Genomic DNA, 22698 nt, shown 5'->3' on the forward strand with positions numbered 1-22698 from the left:
TACAGCATAAGCTTCAGGCGGCTCAATTGCTCCAGGTTGCTGCATAGAAGGGCAAAGGTCTGTATGGTGGTCGGCAAAAGAGCATAAACCATAGACTCTTGCGACAGGTATAGATTTTTGATTCAAGGCCAGCTGGGTTACCAGGTTAGCCAAGGCATCTAGTTTACCTTCAAGCTTCTTAGTTTCAGCTGATGAAGATGAATTTGTGGCTACTTCATGCACTCCTCTAATGACAATAGCATCATTTCTAGCACTAAATTGCTGGGAGTTGGAAGCCATCTTCTCAATTAAATTCTTGTCTTCAGAAGGGGTCATGTCTCCAAGGGCTCCACCACTGGTAGCATCAATCATACGTCTCTCCATGTTACTGAGTCCTTCATAAAAATATTGGAGAAGAAGCTGCTCAGAAATCTGGTGGTGAGGGCAACCGGCACATAGTTTTTTAAATCTCTCCCAGTATTCATATAGGCTCTCTCCACTGAGTTGCCTAATGCCTGAAATATCCTTTTTGATGGTCGTGGTCCTGAAAGCAGGGAAATTTTTTTCTAAGAATACTCTCTTGAGGTCATCCCATCTTGTGATGGACCATGGAGCAAGGTAATATAGCCAGTCCTTTGCCACTCCTTCTAAAGAATGAGGAAAGGCCTTCAGAAAGATGTGATCTTCTTAGACATTTGGAGATTTCATGGTGGAGCAGACAATATGGAATTCTTTAAGAAGTTTATGAGGTTCTTCACTTTCAAGACCATGAAACTTGGGCAACATGTGGATCACTCCAGTTTTAAGAACATATGGGACATCCTCATCAGGGTATTAAATGCACAAGCTTTCATAAGTGAAATCAGGTGCAGCCATTTCCCTTAGAGTCCTCTCACGAGGTGGAGGTTGAGCCATATTTTCAGAATGTTCAAAGTCAAAATGCTCAAAATTAGAATGCTCAAAATCAGGATGTTCAAAATCACCAACCACAAAATGCACAGACTCACCAGTAACAAAATGCTCAGGATGTTCAAAAGGCACAAAATGTTTAGGGAAAGTAGGATGCACACTATGCCTAACTAATCTATGAAATGTTCTATCTATTTCAGGATCAAAGGGTTGTAAGTTAGATGGATTGCCTCTAGTCATACACTACATTCAGCATGCACAACTAATTGCCTTCTTATGCAAGTAACAATGTAGGTTTGAACTATAGCTACCATCAAATGATATCCAAATGACTTTAAATTTTTTGAGCAACACCCTAAAATCATGAAAAGATAGCACAAAAATTTTCAGACAAAAATTCAAAGTCTAACTATGGAAACTTCCTAAGGAAATTTTAGAAAAATAAAACAATAAAACTTGAAAAATAAAAAAATAAAAACTAGTAAATAGGCGATTGTGGCTAGGTAGAGACCTCAGCGGGCCTATGGCAGGCTGCCACGGTATGGGAAATTTTTTTCTACCCCGAATACATATATAATGATAGTCATTCTGATACGTGGAGCAAAAGTTATGGCCGTTCGAAGTTTTGTTAAACACAAGTTCTCAATTTTTTTTTAAATCTCTCAAATCTGGCCACACTAAGTGTTCCTGGTATTTTTCACACAAAATATGAATCAAAAGAACCTACCACACCAAAATTAAGCCAAAAATAAAAACCCTAACTATCAAAACAAAAATCACCAATTAAATTGTCAAAAGTAGTCACTAATGGATTTGCACTACTACTCTTCCAGGTCAGCAAAAGTGGTCGCTAAATCCATCGCAAAGCACTATTCACAGCAAAACACAAAAATTGAAACAGGGGAAGCGCTGAACAGAAAAACTAAAATAAAACACCACACTAAACAAAATAACAAGACATTAAACAACACTAACACAACACGAAAGCATAAAACAACTACACATAAAACACAAATCACTAGCTATTATGAAGCTTTAGACACTGCTCCTCGGCAACGGCGCCAAATTTGATCGAGATCATACCCGAATCAAATAAACATTAAAATACAGTAACTAGGAAGTGATCCTAGGTCGTTTCCCAACGAGCAATGATAAACCAAATGTTCATAATATACTTGCAGTAACAGTAACAATTGGGGCGGTTGTTGGTTTTGTGAATTAAAGAACAAGCGAACTGGAACACGAAATTAATAGTATTAAAAACGTGTTGTTTCCTCTGATTCAGAAGCCATTCTCTTGTCCTAGGTTATGAAGAATTTGTCCCTAACAGTTAACCACTTAATCCAACCCTAATTTAATTTACTAAGCGAAAATCAACTTAGGGCCGTCAATATGTGATTAAGCAACACATACACCAATTAACCCCTTGTTCATTAAGCACGGACGTAATTTAAGCATAGAGGCAATTAATCGAACATGAAGCGTGCAAAAATTAACAGAACGCATGTGGGTTAATTGGTGAAGGGAAAACTGACAAGAGAGCAACATTAAAAATAGAACCTCAAAGAGAATTACACTTTATCCTCAGAGGGAAACAACACTAGAAATTTAGCTTTCCATAAGTTCAACAAAAGCAGAAAATGTAAATGAAACTAAAAGCATAAAACGTAAATGAAAGCAGAAGCAGGAACAAGAAACGAAATTGCAATAAGAAGCAGAAAAATGGCAAATGCCTAAATGTGAATAGTAATCCAAAGCTAAAAACGTAAAACCCTAAAACCCTAAAACCCTATTGTCATACCCTAATTTCGTCCGGGGACCTTTGCTTGATGACATGCGACCTTTCTTTGGTCCTTGTGAGGTGCTTGGCATCCATCATTGGGCAATTTGTGAAATTCCAGGACATGCCAAAAAACCAAAAAAAATATATTGATGCACAATCCGTAAGTTTCAGTGACACACCGGAAATCAAATGGAAGCATCGTTGCATAATTAAGTGAGGTTCCGTAACATTCCGTAAGTCAAAAGGGGGATGATTATGTAATCCGCAAGGTTCCGTAACATTATGGAAAGAAAACAAGTATCGTTACGAGATTCGTAAGTTTCCGTAACTTTACGAAAAAAGAATCACCAAAAAAGGTAAGGGGGTGAACTTATCAAGATAGGGGTGTAAATAGCAATTCAAATCTAGGCCCTTCTAGAACATTTTGGAAGTTGGGTTGCTTAAGGAGGAAGCAACTGGGCGGCAAGCTCCTCCACGTTTTTGAAAAATGGTTTTCGGGGCTTCCGCGGCTTCCGTAATACTTCCGTAAAATTTCCGAAAACCTTGGGTAAGCATATTCCACTTAACATTGGTGAAAGGGAAGAGAAAAAAGATGAAAATCAAATTCGAAAACAGTTCCGTAAGGCTTTCGTAACTTTTCCGTAAAATACGAAAAGGGAGGTGAACTTAGTAATTCGGGTGCGCTTAGAAATCTTCTTCATTAAGTCTTTGGGCGGCAAGCACCTCCCTTTTTTCTATAAATAGGGGAGGGGGGAGCTGTTTCAAAATGTTCAGCCCCTTTGGCACTTCTCTCTCTTTCGAATTTGCTTGGAAAAATCGTTTCCGTGAAGAAAATCTAAGCCGAGGTGCTTCCGAAACGCTTCCGTAAGCGATTCTGTGGAAATTCTTCATCGTTCTTCACCGTTCTTCATCCGTTCTTCGTTCTTCAACGGGTAAGTTTTCGAATTCGAGACTTTCAATTCATTTCTTGTTTTGTGTACTTTCACTTTAATTTCGTTTACTTTCAATTTTCTTTTCTTCCGTTTTTAACGTGCTTTAACCATTTATTTAAGCCGTTTTCTCGTCTAATAAATGATAAAATGAATTTCAACCGATCACTTGTGTTGTAATCTCGTTTAATCACTGTTAAAATGAAATCTAACCGATCGTTCACGCTATAACCTCGGTTAAACCAAAAAAAGTAAAATAATAATAAAATAATCAAAATATCTTGAAAAATAATAATAAAATAATCAAAATATCTTTGAATAAAATAAATTAAAAAAATCAATCGGACGTTTTTCTTTGGAAGTTTCCTTGAATGAATTGATTAATAACCAAAGTGAAACTAAGACTAAAATAGACTCACAAATCAAGTTTTGTCCGAAAAATCACTAAAAACCGTTTTAAGGCCCAACGCCTTAAACGGTCCTCTTTGCTTTTATCGGTTAACATGGACCGTTCAAAAGCATAAAATCAACATGTGACTTTACCGCTTTTGCAAGAACTACGTAGGTCTGATTTCCTCATCGCAATTGAGGATACGTAGGAGCAAAAGCCCCGCTTTTGTCGACCACCCCGAGAGATCGTTAATGGTCCAACACCTTAACGTTTCTCTCCTTTCAAAATCAAAAGATCATTTAATGGTCCAACACCTCAAATGACCTTTTTGTTCAATCAAAATATATCTTGCAAAAAGATAAAAAACAACTTAGCCAAACACTTTGTTCCGAAAGAACTACGTAGGTCTGATTTTCTCATCCCAAATTGAGGAATACGTAGGAGCAAAGGGAAACACCCTTGTCGATCACAAAAAAGAAAAAATATAAAAAGGGTATAAAGGATATAAGGACATAAAAGGGAACGTAAAAATCAAAGTCATGTTTGCACATTCGATTAAAGGCTGCCGTCCCTTGGGACGGACGTGTGGGGTGCTAATACCTTCCCCGTGCGTAAATACAACTCCCGAACCTTTCACTTAAAAGTTCGTAGATCGCGTCTTTTCCGGTTTTTCCGACGTTTTCCTCAAATAAACGTTGGTGGCGACTCCGCGCGTATTCCTTTCGTGGAACACGCATCCCGCGAGTCACGCGTCGCCCTCCCGCCGAAGGGTAGGTTGCGACAGTTGGCGACTCCACTGGGACCGTTTTTAGAGAGTTAGGCCATTTAATCTTGTGCAATGTTTTACCGTGACTTATCCCTTTGTTGGCTTTCCTTCATTATGTTCTTATGTATATAAACTCTTTGTTGCTTTTAGTGCGTTTTAAAATGTATGCATGGGGTAAATATTTATTCATTTGATGCACACAAACACCAACACTATTTGCACACACTGTGAGTGAAAAAGGGCCCTATACCCGGGTTCATGGGAACATAAGGAGCGGAGGTGAATCTGTGGTCATGCTAGGTCTCCGACTTGCTTGATTACAGTGAACCCTCATCTAGAGCTTTTTTCTTTGAAAACTTATTGTTGCTAGTAGTCCCTACTGCTGCAATATGTTTTTCGAAGAGAATGATACCTCTAGAAACTATCAAAAGAGATATGACTACCTTGGGGGTTATTACTAAAAGCCTAGTTAGCTCTTTCCCTTATAGGTCCCTTAAATAGGGGCACGGAGCAAACACGCTGCGTGCCATTTTTCACACTGCCATGCATAAGTGTCATATACCCTTTTACTTATATTCAGTGAGTATTGTCATACTATGTACATTCCCGTGTTGCGTCTTTCGCATATGCATCGCACATGGGTTCTGTCTTGATCCCCTCTGTAAACAAACCAACGAAGGGTCCGTGTCACCGTTTTAAATACATACGTTGGGGCACTTTGCTACCCCTAGACGTTGTATCTAAGAAGGAGACAGTTTCTCGGGCTCCCATATTCGTAAATTGCATCTGTGTCATATGCATTTCTTCATGCATTCATCCATTCCACCCATGATAGATGTCAGAGTTTTGATTCGCACTAGATTTTATTTCACTTTAGTAAAACATGGGATCAAGTCAAAAGCCTTCGCTTAAAAAGAGGTTCTATCAAGTCAAAATCAAGAGCTTAGAGGTCACTAGTTTAGGAGAGTTGGGGCAATTAATGGGTCAACTTCAACGGTAAGCCTTTCGCAAAGCCTATGGTAAGATTTGGGACCTAGCTAGGGTAGAAGTCTCCATGGAACCGATTGCATCCCTTTCCCAGTATTATGACCAGCCCCTAAGGTGCTTCACATTTGAGGACTTCCAGCTAGTGCCGACTGTGAAAGAGTTGGAAGAAATCCTGGGATGCCAACTGGGAGGAAGGAAGCCATATCTTTTCTTTGGGTTCTATCCCTCCACGACAAGAGTTGCCAAGGTAGTGAAAATCTCAGCACAAGAGTTGGAACGTCTAAAGAAAAACAGAAATGGAGTAGTCGGAGTACCAAGGAAGTGTTTGGAGGAAAGGGAAAAGGCCTCGGAAAATCAAGGCGAATGGGCTTTCTTTTATTGACATCTTGGCGTTTTTTATCTTTGGAGTTGTCCTCTTTCCGAATATGGAAGGGTTAGTGGACCTAGCAGCGATTGAAGCTTTCTTCGCCTTTCATCATGGCAAGGAAAGCCCGGTCATCGCCATTTTGGCCATGTATGACACGTTCGACCGGGGATGTGAAAAGAGCAGCGCAAGAATTGTTTGTTGTGCACTGGCTCTCTATGTGTGGCTGGTTTCACACCTTTTTTCTCCAAGAAGGTAGGCCCGTCTATCCGCTACAAGGTCACCGCTCGTGCGTCGAAAAGGGAAAGGGTAATTGATTCATTGCACCAAGAGGCAACAATGTGGACGGACTGATTTGCTCTTACTTTGAACAGGAGTCAAGAACTTCCCCGATTGCTAGCCAAGGCCAAAGCAGTGGCGGACACCTACTCCGCCCCCGAGGAGATCCATGGACTTCTCAGCTATTGTCAGCATATGATAGACTTAATGGACCATATGATTAGAAACCGCTAGGAAGTTTGTATTGTCGCTCAGATCTTGACTAGTTATAACTTTTTGAAAAAAATGAGTTTATCCCACGTTTTTACTCCAAAAATCAGTGCGAATCAAGTCACTCCCACATTTTATCTCTAGCATGCATTGTATGTTGGTCTCGTCCTTTGTCACGGGAAGCCGGAAGGTCCATATCACCTTCTTAATTGTACACATGGGGCACTGCGCCCCCAAATGCGCAAGTAAGAAGAGATAATTTTCCGGGCTCTCGTGTCCGTAAAATGCATTCATATCATGCATCGCATAAGCATCTCTTCATAATATCATAATGAACATATCGTTCCTGCATTTGTCCGTTATCATATTCCAGCCTCACATTTTGCATGAGTCATTGCATCATCATATGCGTTCAACATACTTTTTGTTTGCTCATACATGATCCTTGTATTTTCCTCTACAAAACAAAAACAAAAAAAAAGGGAAGTACGAAAATTCACGCTGCATTCTTAGTTGCATATATTCGGTACCATGAGCCAACCATGTTGGGATCATAAACCCATTTCACTTAAAAACAAAATGATTGAACATGGTACCTAATGCATGTTTAACTAAGAAAGGATGTTTCTTCGGGCATCTCAATTTCATAATTACATTTTCCATGCATAGCTTAAAGTATGCCCGAGTCATTCATCCCTATGAGATGTTGTTGAAGTATTGGCGATCAGAATTGCCATTCCTTGGATTACGGGGTTGAACCAAGCTCATGCTTTTACAAAAAGGTTCATCAAGTCAAGTTGAAATATGGAAGTAACCGTCTTGCAAAATTGGGGCAAAAGATGAATCGAGTCACATCACTGCTTCGTCTACTACCAAACATATTTAGGATTGTTTATGTCCTTGTTACTTCCAGTTTCACCTTGACAAAGATGTCATGGACCATGTTGAAAATCTAAATTGATTCAACCCCATATCCTGCGTAAAAATTCGCAATACTTCAACTGTACATCATTCGCTTACATCCATGCTTTTCATTGGTTGCATTGCTCATTGCATTCTTTCGTTGAAAAATAAAATAAAATAAAATAAAATGAACTTCATCATTGTTATCAAAAAGAAAAGGACACGCTTTACGGCACCCTTACCGAACTCGTGCTAGAGCTAGAGTAATGGGTGAAGCAGAGGAGGTGCAAGAGAAGATGAAGGCCGACATGGAGGCCATGAAAGAGCAAATGGCCACAATGATGGAGGCCATGATGAGCATGAAGAAGATAATGGAAGCCAATGCGGTTATAGTTGCCGCTACTAGCGCTGTCGCTAAGGTGAACCCGATGCTCCCATCTGGCCTCAAGCAAATGAATCATCCAACCTCAAATATGGTAGGCAAAGATTTGGGAAGTACGGATGACCCCATGATGTGCAAATTCAAAACAAGCACGCCTTCCCGCCATATGGTTTGCCTCCCAAACTATACACCACCCAATGTGGTGTACATTCCCAATGAGGATGTCAATAACTCCACTCTCATACTCATTAAGAGCCAACAACCTCAATCTGATCATGCACATGTCTTTCGACCCATGGAGGAGACACATGAAATTCCCCACCACGATCTAGCCAACTTCGAGCCTTGCCTCGGATATGCTGCTGAAGGGCAAGCAGTTGGTGGTATACCCCTGCAAAACACTTTGGAGGGCCCTCAATATCATCCACAACCACAACCCTCACGTTCCACAGCGGTTAAAAACCCTCATGACTATGGCAGGAATGGGAAAGTTGGATCATCTAGAGGAAAGGCTCAGGGCCATTGAAGGAGGTGAAGATTATGCCTTTACTAACCTAAAAGAGTTGTTCCTAGAACCCAATATCATCACCCCTCCCAAGTTCAAGGTGCTGGACCTTGACAAGTACAAGGGGACTACTTGTCCCAAGAACCATCTAAAGATGTATTGTCAGAAGATGGGGGAATACGCAAAAGATGAGGAATTGCTAATACATTCCTTCCAAGAAAGTCTTACTAGGGTAGCTGTTACCTGGTACACTAACTTGGAATCTTCCCGAGTCCATTCTTGGAAGGACCTAATGGTTGCCTTTGTTAGGCAGTATCAGTACAATTTTGATATGGTTCCGGATAGGATGCAACTACAGAACATTTGCAAAAAGGGGGACGGATCTTTCAAAGAACACGCCCAAAAGGTGGAGGGATCTGGCGGCCCAGGTGGTACCCCCAATGATGGAAAGGGAGACGATGATCGTGATGGTAGACACATTATCGATACTCTACTATGAAAAGATGGTGGGCTACGCACCCTCAAAGCTTTGCGGATTTGGTCTTCGCCAGTGAAAGGATCGAAGTGGATCTGAAAAGAGGCAAATTTAATCATCCTGCTTAGACGAATGAGAAAACTGGGGCAAATAAAGAGGGTGAGGATGAGGGAGAAACCCATGCTGTGACTGCCATTCCTATACGGCCAAGTTTCCCACCAAACCCAACAATGTCATTACTCAGTCAATAACAAACCACCTCCTTACCCACCACCCAGTTATCCACAAAGGCCATCCCTAAATCAACCACAAAGCCTGTCTACCGCACTTCCAATGACGAAGACCACCTTTAGCACAAACCAAAAAAAAACACCAACAAAAAGGAATTTTGCAGCAAAAAGCCTGTAGGGTTCACCCCAAATTCCGTTGTCATATGCTAAACTTGATCCCATATCCACTCAATAATTCAATGGTAGCCATAACCCCAACCAAGGTTCCTCAACCTCCATTTTTCTGAGGATACGACTCGAACGCAACGTGTGCTTATCGTGGAGGAGCCCTGGGGCATTCCATTGAGCATTGTATGACCCCGAAGCATAAAGTGTGAAGTCTAATTGATACGGGCTGGCTGAAATTTGAGGAGAATCGCTTGTTGAATCATAACATTGACAAGCAACACCATACATGGGGCAATTCTGGAAGCTGTTGTTATGACTCATCAGGATTTTCAAGTTTATGCCATTATTATAAACCACAGTTACAATGCTAAATGATATGGATAAAATGGACATCCTTGTCCCTCATCCTCTCACAAACGCATGTTTGCTTATTCAACTTTCACCGGAATGTGGGTGCAAGCCATTGGTCTATTTGCTCAAGCGACCTGCGCTCCTGAGTGTTGACTTCCAAGACTGTTCAATCAGAGATTACTCGTCTTGCATGTTGGTGGGGGTGCCGTAAAACAACGAGTAAAGTTCAAAACAAATAAGTTTCAAAATAAAAAAAAATAAAAAGGCATTTGATTGACTGTGTTTTCAAGTAAAAATATAGACGTTCATGTGACTTCATTTTATCATTCCAGAAAGTTTGTCTTCTTAGAGAAGCGAGTTGTCAAGAATAGGATGTTGGACAAATGGCCTCAGTTACCTTAAGAAAAAGGGGGGTTGAATTAAGATGCAAAGACTATTCCCCAATTGAACTATCACTCTTTCTTTTTGGATTAACAATGCACCCTTAACATGAATTACTCAAAAGACAAATCAAAATAAACTTCTTTAAAGCAAAAGATAAATAACAATAAAAGAAGTTTAAAGGAAGAGAGGAATGCAAACTTGATTTATACTGGTTCGGCCACTTCCCGCGCCTACGTCCAGTCCTCAAGAAACCCACTTGAGATTTTCCACTCTCTTTGTAAAACTCCTTTTACAAAGTCTGAACCACACAGGGACAACCCTTCCCTTGTGTTCAAGAATCCTCTACAATAAGAGACTCTCAGTCTCTTAATCCCTTTTCAGAAGTAAGAAGAAGAGAAGAAGAAATCTCTCTTAAAAGGGATAGATTGTACAATGAAGACCAATCAAAATTCCTTATTGAATATGCAAGTGGTTGACCAAGGAATCTTTTTGAGAGGATAAGACAGTTCAGTTCAGAAAAACTCTTAATCTTTAGAGAGGATAAACTTTGTGGGCAATGAAAACTCTCTTTAAATTCGAGGTTCCAAGTCACCTTTGATGGCCATTCATAAACCATTTGAATAGATGTGACTCTTGGAAATTATTTTCTGAAAATCTCCTCTGGTAATCGATTACAAGACTTGTGTAATAGATCACAGGCTTTAAAATTTGAATAAATTGCTGGTAATCAATTACCATCCATGTGTAATCGATTACACATTATAAATTTTGAATTCAAATTTCTAGTGACTATTATAAACATTTTCAGCTGCTGGTAATCGATTACCGGAGAGCAAATCTCAATTTGAAATGATAGAATTCTTTGGTCAAACCTTTTGTTTTTTCAATTTGGAAACTTCTTCCAAAAGATTCTAGAAATCAACTTGATCATATATCTTGACTTCTTGGATTCTTGTCTTGAATAAAACTTAGAAGCACTTGATCCTTTAGCATCATCAAGACATCAAAACATCTTGCTTCTACATAGGAGTCATTTGACTTAATCCATCAGCTGAATAATCCTTCAACTATTTCTCGTCCTTGGAAAATTCTTTTTGCAAGAATCAATTGCGTCTTTCATTCTTCCTCACTACGAGGTTGTGAAAACAAGACAACAATTGGTACCTCTAAGCCCTACACTGGGGCAATGAAAGGCCCCATGCATAAACCTCAAACGAACCTAGGGGCAGATTAGAAGTTCTCACTCAATAGGTTCCCAGCTACAAGGTCATGACGAAAGACAACGATTGGTACCTCAAAGCCTTACACTGGGGCAATGAGGGGCACCGTGCATGAGCCTCAACTGAACATAGGGGCCGATCAAAAGTTCTCACCCATCGATGTTTTTAACAAAAAAAGGGGACAAACCCTAGGATTTCAATGGATTGATTAAACATCAAACGACTCCATTGCCGTCACTCCAAAATGGTCAAGTGACTAAATAAAAAAGAACATACACTCTGAGGGAGTTCCCGGAGAGATTTGCAAAAAGATAGGATGAGGTTGCATGAATTATCACCTTTTTCAAAAGGGCAGTCAATCTGTGTTTTCCAAAAAAAAAAAAAAAATCAAATCAAAATCAAAATCACAAAATAAGGAAAGAATGCCATGAACATTGTACAACTTTCCATTACATTGCATTGTTTCATATAAAGTCCGAATTTACCCAAATTTCACAACAAAGGTTGCATGCATTTGCATCCCTCAAAATCATGTTAACTACATAGATTCCCTACATCTAAATGTCCAAATCTTTTGAATTTGGGATGACCGGCTCTCTCGATGAGTCGATCTCTTGCTTTCTCATAAGGATGGACCCTCGGGTACTAGTACCCTGGTCTTCAGAGGACTACACTCCTCGCCAACAGAGGGCTGCACGCCCTCACCTTAAGAGGACTGTGTGTCCTCACTTTCAGAGGACTGCATGTCCTCACCTTCAGAGGGCTACACGCCCTCGCCATCAGAGGACTGCGTGTCCTCACCTTCAGAGGGCTACACGCCCTCGCCATCAGAGGGCTACATGTCCTCACCATCAGAGGGCTGGACGCCCTCACCTCTAGAGGACTACACGTCCTCGCCTTGAGAGGACTACTTGCCCTCGCCTTGGGTACTAGTTACCCTCATCTTCAGAGGACTACATGTCCTCACCTTCGTAGGGCTACACGCCCTCACCTTTAGAGGACCACACGTCCTCGCCTTCAAAGGGTCATGTACCTTCAACTTTAGAGGACTACACGTCCTCGCCGTCAAAGGGTCATGTGCCTTCACCTTTGTAGGGCTACATGCCCTCACCTTCAGAGGACTACACGTCCTCACCTTTAGAGGACTACACGTCCTCGCCATCAGAGGACTACATGTTCCCCATTTTCAAAGGGGGGCATGCCCTCACCTTCAGAGGATTGCACGTCCTTGCCATCATAGGACTACACTCCCTCGCCTTCGAAAGGCGACACGTCCTGAACTTCAGAGGGCTACACGCCCTCGCCTTTAGAGGACTACGCGTCCTCACTTTCAGTGGGCTCCATATCCACACCTTAAGATAATTTAAGGTCCTCTGTCCTTAAATGCTTAACCGAGACTTGCACTCCCGGTTAAGGGACCAGTAGTTTCCTTTTAACGGTTCCTGGGCCACCCCCTGATATTGGAGGACGGCCAACTGTGCGAGCACAACCAGAGAGGGAGGCTATCACACAGCTACTATGCATACCGGGGCAAGATTTCACCCGTGCCGCTGCAAAGAGACGAGTGCGGATCATGCGCACCAACATGACCACTCTTACACAGATATAGATGACATTGCTACTTAGCAACATTTTGCCCAGCGACCGCAATGCCAATCTCCCCCTGCAAAAGTATCAGTTGGTCTGTGTCGTCCCGACATGGGTAAGTATGCATATGGTTCAACTGATTTCTGATACCATTTATTTGTTTGCAGGGATCTCACCCACAAAGACACCCAGTGAACCTGAAGAAGTCCAACAGGGCCCTGGGGTTTCCAGCTCTGGTTACGGGCCTCTATCAGTCCTACAAGGTGCCCGTACCCCCCCGGCAAGGTCACGTCATCATAGGTAAGTATGCACATCGCTCAACTGATTTATGATTTCATCTATTGTTTGCAGGGATTGCGCCTGCAAGACACCCAGTGGACCCGAAGAAGTCCAACAGGGTCTTGGAGTTGTCAAGCTCTAATTACGGGTCTCTGTCAGTTCTACGGAGTACCTGTCACCTCCAGCAAGGGCATCAGGCCCCCTACTAATCGAGCTTTCATCAAGAAGTACTGCGCCCCCAGGCAGACGCAGGGCGAGACACCACAGTAGCATTAGGATGGCCGATAGTGGGCAATAGACGCACCGCCACCACCTTTAGAGTTCACCTCTGCTCATCCACAAAAAAGTTAGAGCGTTGCCTACGACACATGGCCGACCCATAGGCGACCAAGTCCAAAGCCAAAGGTAAGCAAAGTACTAGGTCAGTGACCGACAAGTCATAAGGCGTCCAGCTCAAGACGTTAAAGAAGCGCTACTAGGAGGCAACCTAGTACCTTTTAAATTTCTGCCTGCTATTTGATCACTTTTTATAGTAGGATGCACCTAGTTGCTCATGATCCTGGGAATTTAAATAAAACAAGCACAAGCTCGGAAGGTAGTCATACCTTACAAAACATATATATGTATGTTTAGGTAGTGAAAATACCTTAGATATGCATGTATGTAAACAAAAAAACACTTCACAAAATATATATATGTATGTTTAGGTAGAAAAATACCTTAGATATGCATGTATGTAAACAAAAAAACACTTCACAAAATATATATATGTATGTTTAGGTAGAAAAATACCTTAGATATGCATGTATGTAAACAAAAAACACTTCACAAAATATATATATGTATGTTTAGGTAGAAAGATACCTTAGATATGCATGTATGTAAACAAAAAATACTTCACAAAATATATATGTATGTTTAGGTAGAAAGATACCTTGGATATGCATGTATATAGCAAAAATACCTTACAAAACATATATATGTATGTTTAGGTAGCAAGATACCTTGGATATGCATGTATATAGCAAAATACCTCATGAAAAAAAAAGAGAAGAAAAAAAAACAAACAAGAAAAAGAAATAAACAAATAAAAAAAAAGAGAAGAAAAAAAAGAGAGAAAAAAGAAAAATAAGTTGTCTAGCTGAAAAACCAACATGCTTTTGAAAAGAGATGACTTCCAACTTTTCTTTGAAGAAAAATTCGCTGATCATAGCTAGTTTTTGGAAAAAAAATGTGTGTACACCTGAAGGGTGAATGCTGTGAAATTTTCCCGGACGCCCGAAATGGACTTGGATGAATGCACAAATGGATAAAAGAACATATTTTGGAAACATTGGGTTGACTAAAATAGAGGAAATGAATCCTGAGCCCTAGCATCACATGACCATAAAAATTTGACACTTGAGTGTCCGCATAGGTGCATGCATGACCAGTTTTGCATAAAGTTTCCAAATCATCATTTTTGCATTTGTGTCATGGAAATAATGTGGGGCACCCCTTCTATCCTTGAGCCAAACCAAACCCCGACATGTATCATGTCTAGCCATTCTACAAACCTTGAGCCAAAATCATGACTCACTATAATCCTTACCCTGGGAGAAAGCAAAAAGGAAAGAAGGAAAATTTCCAATCAAAGAGAAAGCAAAAAGAAAAGAAAGGAAATTCCCAATCAAAGAGTGGGAGAAAGCAAAAAGAAAAGAAAGGAAATTCCCAATCAAAGAGTGGGAGAAAGCAAAAAGAAAAGAAAGGAAATTCCCAATCAAAGAGTGGGAGAAAGCAAAAAGAAAAGAAAGAAAATTCCCAACCAAAGAATGGGAGAAAGTAAAAAAAGGAAGGAAAGAAAGTTCTTGATCAAAGAAACTAGAAGAAATATGCAGAAAGGTCTTTTGACCAGACAATATCTGAACAATACAGAATTGTCACCAAATGAACAAAAGAAAGAAAAGGAAACCATGACCTAAAGTGGTCTTCTCCCTTTGATTACCAACCAAAATCCTGTGCGTCGGTGACTTGTTCGCCTCGCGCTAAACCAAAACAGAAAAGGAAAAGGCAAAAAAATAATCAAAAGCCGAAAAACTCCCCAAAAGAACCCATTCCAAAGGGAAGTCCTATTTGATCCATGATCACACATGTAATTTTTGATTTGATAGGAAATAAATTGCAAAGTCAAGTCATGACATATCTATGGTTCGGAATTAGGATGAAACACTTACCTGTGCGAGATTGATACACTTTGAGTGGATTTCTTCTATTTTTGTCGAACCCAGTGTTTCCTCTAAATGGTCATTTATAAACGAAATGCTAACATCCAAAATCTCATTTATGGTTATGGGAGATTTCATCAGCAGACTCTCCTTCCCCGGTAGACGCATTGTTTTTCACTCAAAAAAGCATATGCTGCTCTAAATCAGTTGGAATATTTGTCTCTTTGCTAAAGCATGTTTGCATTTTAGTGGAGAAAACACCGAGACTTTTTCAAGTCTCACAAGTTATCCAGAACTACGTAGGTCTGAGTTCCTCATTGGAGGATACGTAGGAGAAAGAGCCTCGCTTTTGTCGACCACACCGCCTTTTGTTGCCATGACCCAAGAGCTGGTAGCCCGCGGAGACACCTTACGGTTATCCGCACCTCGAGTGTGATTGATAAGCAGAGGCCAATATGGTCATCTGCGCCCTTTCCGGAGATGTAGGCATCTTCTGGTGGAGACTTTTTCAAGTCTCACAAGTTATCCAGAACTACGTAGGTCTGAGTTCCTCATTGGAGGATACGTAGGAGCAAGAGCCTTGCTTTTGTCGGCCGCCCCATAATCTTTGTCATACTGACCCTGAGGTCATGTGACGTGCACCCTTGTATCATCCAGAGGCGGCGAGCCCGATGATACGCGGAGATACCTTACGGTTATCCGCACCCTTTTGTCATCCAGAGGCGGCGGGCCCGATGACAAGCAGAGACCAAGATTGGTCATTCTGCACCCTTGTATCATCCAGAGGCGGCGGGCCCGATGATACGCGGAGATACCTTACGGTTATCCGCACCCTTTTGTCATCCAGAGGCGGCGGGCCCGATGACAAGCAGAGACCAAATTTGGTCATTCTGCACCCTTGTATCATCCAGAGGCGGCGGGCCCGATGATACGCGGAGATACCTTACGGTTATCCGCACCCTTTTGTCATCCAGAGGCGGCGGGCCCGATGACAAGCAGAGACCAAGTTTGGTCATTCTGCACCCTTGTATCATCCAGAGGCGGCGGGCCCGATGATACGCGGAGATACCTTACGGTTATCCGCACCCTTTTGTCATCCAGAGGCTGCGAGCCCGATGACAAGCAGAGACCAAATTTGGTCATTCTGCACCCTTTTATCATCCAGAGGCGGCGGGCCCGATGATACGCGGAGATACCTTACGGTTATCCACACCCTTTTGTCATCCAGAGGCGGCGGGCCCGATGACAAGCAGAGACCAAGTTTGGTCATTCTGCACCCTTGTATCATCCAGAGGCGGCGGGCCCGATGATACGCGGAGATACCTTACGGTTATCCGCACCCTTTTGTCATCCAGAGGCGGCGGGCCCGATGACAAGCAGAGACCAAATTTGGTCATTCTGCACCCTTGTATCATCCAGAGGCGGCGGGCCCGATGATACGCGGAGATACCTTACGGTTATCCGCACCCTTTTGTCATCCAGAGGCGGCGGGCCCGATGATACGCGGAGATACCTTACGGTTATCCGCACCCTTTTGTCATCCAGAGGCGGCGGGCCCGATGACAAGCAGAGACCAAGTTTGGTCATTCTGCACCCTTGTATCATCCAGAGGCGGCGGGCCCGATGATACGCGGAGATACCTTACGGTTATCCGCACCCTTTTGTCATCCAGAGGCTGCGGGCCCGATGACAAGCAGAGACCAAATTTGGTCATTCTGCACCCTTTTATCATCCAGAGGTGGCGGGCCCGATGATACGCGGAGATACCTTACGGTTATCCACACCCTTTTGTCATCCAGAGGCGGCGGGCCCGATGACAAGCAGAGACCAAGTTTGGTCATTCTGCACCCTTGTATCATCCAGAGGCGGCGGGCCCGATGATACGCGGAGATACCTTACGGTTATCCGCACCCTTTTGTCATCCAGAGGTGGCAGGCCCGATGACAAGCAGAGACCAAATTTGGTCATTCTGCACCCTTGTATCATCCAGAGGCGGCGGGCCCGATGATACGCGGAAATACCCGAGTGGTTATCCGTATAAACATTCTTTTGCTATCTGTAAGACAGAACGCTTGATAGCATGCAGAGGCTGACATAGTCTTCTGCACCTTTTGTTCCTCCGGGAACAACAAGTCATTTACATGCGGAAATTTCATGGTCACCCGCGACTCTCGTCAACCGAGAGGAGCGAAATTAGTGTCATACACTAATTTTCGTCCGGGTACCTTTGCTTGATGACATGCGACCTTTCTTTGGTCCTTGTGAGGTGCTTGGCACCCATCGTTAGGCAATTTGTGAAAATCCGGGAACGACAAGTCATGGTCACCCGCGACTCTCGTCAACCGAGAGGAGCGAAATTAGTGTCATACACTAATTTTCGTCCGGGTACCTTTGCTTGATGACATGCGACCTTTCTTTGGTCCTTGTGAGGTGCTTGGCACCCATCATTAGGCAATTTGTGAAAATCCGGGAACAACAAGTCATTTGCATGTGGAGATTTTATGGTCACCCGCGACTCTCGTCAAATCGAGAGGAACGAAATTAGTGTCTTATCTTTACTTTCCTTTTATCTCCAATAAAAGACAAGTAAAGAGGGGCAACTGTCATACCCTAATTTCGTCCGGGGACCTTTGCTTGATGACATGCGACCTTTCTTTGGTCCTTGTGAGGTGCTTGGCATCCATCATTGGGCAATTTGTGAAATTCCAGGACATGCCGAAAAACCAAAAAAAATATATTGATGCACAATCCGTAAGTTTCAGTGACACACCGGAAATCAAATGGAAGCATCGTTGCATAATTAAGTGAGGTTCCGTAACATTCCGTAAGTCAAAAGGGGGATGATTATGTAATCCGCAAGGTTCCGTAACATTATGGAAAGAAAACAAGTATCGTTACGAGATTCGTAAGTTTCCGTAACTTTACGAAAAAAGAATCACCAAAAAAGGTAAGGGGGTGAACTTATCAAGATAGGGGTGTAAATAGCAATTCAAATCTAGGCCCTTCTAGAACATTTTGGAAGTTGGGTTGCTTAAGGAGGAAGCAACTGGGCGGCAAGCTCCTCCACGTTTTTGAAAAATGGTTTTCGGGGCTTCCGCGGCTTCCGTAATACTTCCGTAAAATTTCCGAAAACCTTGGGTAAGCATATTCCACTTAACATTGGTGAAAGGGAAGAGAAAAAAGATGAAAATCAAATTCGAAAACAGTTCCGTAAGGCTTTCGTAACTTTTCCGTAAAATACGAAAAGGGAGGTGAACTTAGTAATTCGGGTGCGCTTAGAAATCTTCTTCATTAAGTCTTTGGGCGGCAAGCACCTCCCTTTTTTCTATAAATAGGGGAGGGGGGAGCTGTTTCAAAATGTTCAGCCCCTTTGGCACTTCTCTCTCTTTCGAATTTGCTTGGAAAAATCGTTTCCGTGAAGAAAATCTAAGCCGAGGTGCTTCCGAAACGCTTCCGTAAGCGATTCTGTGGAAATTCTTCATCGTTCTTCACCGTTCTTCATCCGTTCTTCGTTCGTTCTTCGTTCTTCAACGGGTAAGTTTTCGAATTCAAAACTTTCAATTCATTTCTTGTTTTGTGTACTTTCACTTTAATTTCGTTTACTTTCAATTTTCTTTTCTTCCGTTTTTAACGTGCTTTAACCATTTATTTAAGCCGTTTTCTCGTCTAATAAATGATAAAATGAATTTCAACCGATCACTTGTGTTGTAATCTCGTTTAATCACTGTTAAAACGAAATCTAACCGATCGTTCACGCTATAACCTCGGTTAAACCAAAAAAGTAAAATAATAATAAAATAATCAAAATATCTTGAAAAATAATAATAAAATAATCAAAATATCTTTGAATAAAATAAATTAAAAAAATCAATCGGACGTTTTTCTTTGGAAGTTTCCTTGAATGAATTGATTAATAACCAAAGTGAAACTAAGACTAAAATAGACTCACAAATCAAGTTTTGTCCGAAAAATCACTAAAAACCGTTTTAAGGCCCAACGCCTTAAACGGTCCTCTTTGCTTTTATCGGTTAACATGGACCGTTCAAAAGCATAAAATCAACATGTGACTTTACCGCTTTTGCAAGAACTACGTAGGTCTGATTTCCTCATCGCAATTGAGGATACGTAGGAGCAAAAGCCCCGCTTTTGTCGACCACCCCGAGAGATCGTTAATGGTCCAACACCTTAACGTTTCTCTCCTTTCAAAATCAAAAGATCATTTAATGGTCCAACACCTCAAATGACCTTTTTGTTCAATCAAAATATATCTTGCAAAAAGATAAAAAACAACTTAGCCAAACACTTTGTTCCGAAAGAACTACGTAGGTCTGATTTTCTCATCCCAAATTGAGGAATACGTAGGAGCAAAGGGAAACACCCTTGTCGACCACAAAAAAGAAAAAATATAAAAAGGGTATAAAGGATATAAGGACATAAAAGGGAACGTAAAAATCAAAGTCATGTTTGCACATTCGATTAAAGGCTGCCGTCCCTTGGGACGGACGTGTGGGGTGCTAATACCTTCCCCGTGCGTAAATACAACTCCCGAACCTTTCACTTAAAAGTTCGTAGATCGCATCTTTTCCGGTTTTTCCGACGTTTTCCTCAAATAAACGTTGGTGGCGACTCCGCGCGTATTCCTTTCGTGGAACACGCATCCCGCGAGTCACGCGTCGCCCTCCCGCCGAAGGGTAGGTTGCGACACCTATGCTCTGAATAATGGAATAATAGAATAGCCTTTCTCATAATAGCCCTTACACGAATCCCAAGGCTGCTATTTATAAGGGTCATTCAAAGTCATTGGGCCCTATTACATTATTTTTGGCCTAAAATGAAATAAAAATATTAAATGTAAACTGAACTCCATAAAGTGAAATTAGACGAAATCTAATAAAATTGTCTTGTCTCTTCAAGTCCAATCTGGTTCGGCCCAATTGCTTATAATTATCCTGAAATAGAATTAAAAACACCAAATTAGTCAAGTGGGCCCAATTGATAAAATTGAATAATAAATTTGACAATTAGAGTTAATCAGTAATTAAATTGGTGACAAAAAGGCTTAAGAAATAGGAGAAAATAATGACACATCACTTAGCCCTAGTGTTGTCTCATTGAAGGCTCTGTGGCTTAGCGCACACAGCTGTCGCTAAGCCATGTTCATATCAGCTGATGAACATTCATCTAAAAAGATGAACTCACTTAGCATACGCAGCTGTCGCTTAGCGAGTTCATCTGGAAATTCATAAATTTAAGCATTTTTTATGAACTTGCTTAGCGCATCAGATGCGCTTAGCGAGTTTATCGCGTTTTCCAGAAAAAAAAAACGCAGAAGAAGTTTTTCAACTTCTTCTTAAGGCCTATAATAGGCCTTCAAAGCCCTATAATTAAACATGCAAGCTGATTTAAACTGCCTACATTGCAAAAATCTTAACAAAGTTACAATTTTTACCTATTCTACTAACATTCCAACCCTAGAAATTCAAATTGCTAACCCAAGATTTTCTATCCTAAACTATCAACAAGAAAACAAAAAGCTAAAGTCAGATAACTTACTTGATGTGAAGAGATTATGCGAATATAGTCCAAAGATGCATATTTTGAGCTCAAAAACATGAAAGCAGGAAATGTGATATAAAGAGAGAGAACACAAAATTTTGGAGAATAGATGCAGTGTAACTGCTGTGAGTAGTTACACTGAACTTAAGCAAATTTCGATGCACTCGTTGTGCAAGGTGTGCTCGCTGAGTGAGAGAGAGATGTTTGGTTTCTCTCGATGATCTCGCTTAGCGGCCCAATAGGCTCAACCTAACTTGAAATTCAAAAATATTTTTGTTTTTTAGAGTTGGGCTTAGCGCAAAACAACACGTTCTGCGAGTTGTGCAGATAAGAAATCCTGCAACTCTTGCTAAGCCAGACTCAAGGCCGGCTTAGAGAATATAATACATCCTAGATATAGAAGGGGCACGCGCTTAGCGAGTGGTTGATGGCTTAGCGCTATTCAGTCCACAAGGAATTGGGCTTAGTGTAAATCATGCAGGTTTTGATGATGTCAAAAAGAATTTGCTTGATAATGAGCGTCATCATCAAAAAGGGGAACAATGTGGATCATGCATTGTTTTGATGATGTCGAAAAGAAATCACTTGATTGTCATCATTAAAAAGGGGGAGAATGTGAATGTATGAATACATGAATTTTGATGATGCCAAAGAAGAATCAAACAAGGCCGCTTCAAAGGATAAGCATTTGCATCAAGATTAATTCAAGATTGCTTCAACAAATAAAACCTTGTTTCATCACTAAAGATCAAGCCTTGCCTAAAAAAAATGTTTCAAAGTCATACAAGGCTCTGGTAATCGATTACCAGAAGGGAAGAATGAAAAAGAGATGTTGAAAAGGGTTTTGAATTTGAATTTTGAACATGTAATCGATTACCATATGTCTGTAATCAATTACCAACAATGAAACTCCTGAAATTCAAATTCAAAAGTCATGACCCTTCAAATTATAACTGTGTAATCGATTGCACAATTGTAATCGATTACCAGTGGAGAGTTTTCAGAAAATCTGCCAACAGTCACATCTTTTGATTGGATTTGTGGATGGCCATCAAAGGCCTATAAATAGGTGACTTGGGCATGAAATTTAATGAGAGTTTTGCTTGCTCAAAATGTCTTATCCTCTCAAAAGGAAATGAGAGAGATTTTCTGAGAGAACTTCATTGCCAAATGCTCTCTCAAAAGAAACTCTTGGGCAAACACTTGCAAATCCATTAAGAGTTCATCCATGGATTTCAATTGTAATATCCTTCTCTTTAAGAGAGAATTCCTCTTCTTTCTTCTTATACAAAGAGATTGTTTAAGGGACCGAGGGTCTCTTAAGTTGTAAGGAATTCAGAACACAAGGGATGGGTTGTCCCTATGTGGTTCAGACATTGTAAAAGGGTTTTACAAAGAGAAAGGAAAATCTCAAGTGGGTTGCTTGAGGACTGGATGTTAGCAACGAACTTTGTCGAACCAATATAAAACTGTGTTTGCATTCTCTCTTCCCTTATCTCATTTATTTTGTTGCAATCAATTTTGTCTTGCATGTTTAAAGAACATTATTAAATTGATTGTTGCTTCTTCTGCATTCCGAGCCTATCTCATTTTGAAGGGGGTTAAAAGTTTGTTAGTGGGAAATTAATTCACCCCTTCTTAAGATAACTGAGGCCGCACATTTCCGACAAGTGGTATCAGAGCAGGATTCTTGTCTAAAGTTTAAAAACTTCAAGAATAGATATGGCCTCATCCAACTTTCCATTTCCCGAGGGAAAATCTATTAATAGGCCTCTTATGTTCAATGGAGAGGGTTACCATTATTGGAAAACCCGAATGCATATCTTTAAAGAAGCCATATATTTAAAGATATGGGAA

General features: G+C 41.2%; 1 non-coding gene across 1 annotated transcript; it reads left to right on the forward strand.

The window, feature by feature from the left end:
- Positions 1-409: 409 nt before the first annotated feature.
- On the forward strand, positions 410-516 carry LOC114404462. Its single transcript, XR_003664989.1, has one exon. It is a non-coding gene; the product is annotated as a small nucleolar RNA R71 (small nucleolar RNA).
- Positions 517-22698: the final 22182 nt, after the last annotated feature.

Source organism: Glycine soja, unplaced genomic scaffold (assembly GCF_004193775.1).
Source record: "Glycine soja cultivar W05 unplaced genomic scaffold, ASM419377v2 tig00104075_1_pilon_1_211038, whole genome shotgun sequence".
Classification (NCBI taxonomy): Eukaryota; Viridiplantae; Streptophyta; class Magnoliopsida; order Fabales; family Fabaceae; genus Glycine; species Glycine soja.